The sequence below is a fragment of the Cebus imitator genome, unplaced genomic scaffold (genome assembly GCF_001604975.1).
Source record: "Cebus imitator isolate Cc_AM_T3 unplaced genomic scaffold, Cebus_imitator-1.0 Scaffold40, whole genome shotgun sequence".
Classification (NCBI taxonomy): Eukaryota; Metazoa; Chordata; class Mammalia; order Primates; family Cebidae; genus Cebus; species Cebus imitator.
Window position 1 is genome coordinate 9,181,115 of NW_016107355.1, and position 3,155 is coordinate 9,184,269.

The window sequence follows — 3,155 nt, forward strand, 5'->3', positions numbered from 1 at the left end:
CCATGGACTTTAGCCCACTGAGGAAAATAAATGATTAGAAGTCATGATGTATGTAAATAACTGCTAATATGTAGGTTTCCACAGATTGCAATGGAGTTTGAGAGGATCCAGCAATAAGAATGTCCATGGAGGAAATAGTGGTTATACACACAGCAGACAAACTGTGATCCAACTCTTGATACAAGATTATAAATGTGCAGAAAAACTAGAAGGATTTTCTAAACAGAGGAAATTACATGGAAACAAGTCCTGTTTATCAAAGAACATAACTATTTTTATAAGGCTATTGCAGGATATAACTTTAGAAATGGTAAAAAATGCAGCTGGAGTAGTTGGTAGAGATGAGTTTGTGGGGTCTTGTATGTGACACTGAGTAAAGAGATTTAATTCTTTGAAGATTTTTTTGCAACCAAGATAGTAGAATCGTCGTAGTAACACTACAAAAGGTTGATGTATTCTCTTTTGCTCCGTGATATAATTTGGCTCTTTGTCCCTACCCAAATCTTATCTTGAAGTGTAATTCAAATTGTAATCCCCACACTTAAGGGGAGGGATCTCATGGGAGATGATTAGATCACAGGGGTGGTTCCCCCATGCTATTCTTATGATAGTGAGTGAGTTTTCAAAAGATTTGATGGTTTTATAAGGGGTTTTTCTCCTCTTTGCTCTGTACTTTGCTCTTCTGCCAGCATGTGAGAAGGACATGTTTGCTTCCCCTTCCACTATGGTTATAAGTTTCCTGATACCTCCCCAGCCATGTGGACCTGTGAGTCAATTTAATCTCTTTTCTTTATAGTTACCCAGTCTCAGTTATTTCTTCAAAGCAATGTGAGAACAGGCTAATATACTGCCCTAACAAGTTACCACAAATTTAGTGGTTTGGATCACACAGATTGATTATTTTTTAAATATTGTTTAATTTTATTTTAAGTTCCAGGATGCATATGCAGGATGTGCAGGTTTGTTACACAGGTAAACGTGTGCCATGGTGGTTTGCTGCGCCTATCAACTCATCACCTAGGTATTAAGTCCCACATGAATTGGCTATTTATCCTGGCCTCTCCCTCTCCCGGCACCTCCCACCATGACATGCCCTAGTAAGTGTTGTTCATTCCTTCTTTATTAAGTGGTGCTGGGAGAACTGGCTAGCTATATGCAAAAAAAAAAAGAAAGAAACTGGACCCCTTCCTTATACCTTATACAAAAATTAACTCCATATGGACTAAAGACTTAAATGTAAAACCCAAAACTATAAAAACCTTAGAGGAAAGAAAATCTAGGCAACACAATTCAGGAATAGGCATGCACAAAGATTTTATGACAAAAACATCAAAAGCAATTGCAACAAAACCAAAAATTGACAAACAGTAACTAAGTAAATTAAGAGCTTCTGCACATCAAATAAACTATCATCAGAGTGAACAGACAACCTACAGCATGTAAGAAAATTTTTGCAATCTATCCATCTGACAAAGGTCTAATATTCAGAATCTACAAGGAGCTTAAACAAATTTACAAGAAAAAAAATCAAAACCCCCATTAAAAAGTGGTCAAAGGACATGAACAGACACTTCTCAAAAGAAGACATTTATGTGGCCGACAAACATGGAAAAAAAGCTCAACATCACTGATCTTTAAAGAAATGCAAATCAAAATCACATTCAGATGCCTTCTCATGACAGTCAGAATGACAGTTATTAAAAAGTCAAGAAACAACAGATACTGGTGAAGCTGTGGAGAAATAGGAATGCTTTTACACTGTTGGTGGGAATGTAGTTAGTTCAACCATTGTGGAAGAAACTGTGCTGATTCCTCAAAGTCCTAGGGGTAGAAATATCATTTGACACAGCAATCTCATTACTGGGTATGTACCCAAAGGAATATAAATTGTTCTATTATAAGGATACATGTATGTGTATGTTCATTGTAGCAGTATTCACAATGGCAAATACATGGAACCAACCAAAATGCCCATCAATGACAGACTGGATGAAAAAAATGCGGTGCATATACACAACATGAAATACTATGCAGCCATGAAAAGTAATGCAATCATGTCTTTGCAGGGACATGGTTGGAATTGGAAGCCATTATCATCAGAAAGCTAACGCTGGAACAGAAAAACAAACACCGCATGCTCTCAGTACATGTACTGCATGCACGTACAGGTTAGTCTATTACTTTAAAACATTAATATTATATATCACATTTCTCACCTGTTGCAGCTTTTGATTTATTAAAGTTGTTTTCTTTAGCTCTATCATTAAAATTTTATACTTTTTAGAGAAGGTATGAAAGGCTACTACATGAAATATAGAACAAAACTTGATATAAACTGAAAATTATTAGATTTTCTACATAAAAGTCATTAATGATCTTAGCCAGGAAGAATTCATCTGTGTGGATCATGCACTATGCAGATTACTCTGAAGAAAGTTGGGGAGATAGGAATGTGGAGGCAGTTTGAATAGACATTGCTTTCAAAATGCACATCTGAGATATGAAGGACAAGAATCAGATGGTGGCTAGAGGGTAAAGCCAAAGGAGGAGAAAAATAAATTTTCAGGAAGGCAGTGGCTAGTAAATTTAAAGCATAAGTAGAAAAATATGACAAGAACAATGATGAGTTAATTTATTAAATAAATTTGCCTATTTATTGAGGTGTGCAACAAATACAGGCAAAGCAAGAAAATAAGAAAATATGGTATAGAACTTCTGCTTATGGTCAAGGTAGAGTAACAGGGACTGAATCTACCCTACCAGCTAAAACAAACAAATAGCCCTAACAAAACAGATATAGAACATCAGCCTTCAAGGCACTGGACATCAAGCAATGCAATAAAATGCTCTCCGAGGACCAGGTGCGGTGGCTCACATCTGTAATCCCAGTAATTTGGGAGGCCAAGATAAGGGGATCACTTTAGGCCAGGAGTTTGAGACCAGTGTGGGTAACATGGCAAAACCCTGTCTCTACTTAAAATACCAACAAATTTAGCCAGGCATGATAATGCATGCCTGTAATCCGAGCTACTTTGGAGGCTGAGAATCTCTTGAACCTGGGAAGCAGAGATTGCATTGAGCTGAGATTGTACCAATGCACTCCAGCCTGGGCAGCAGTGAGACTCTCTCTCTCTAAAAAAAAAGATCTGTTCCTC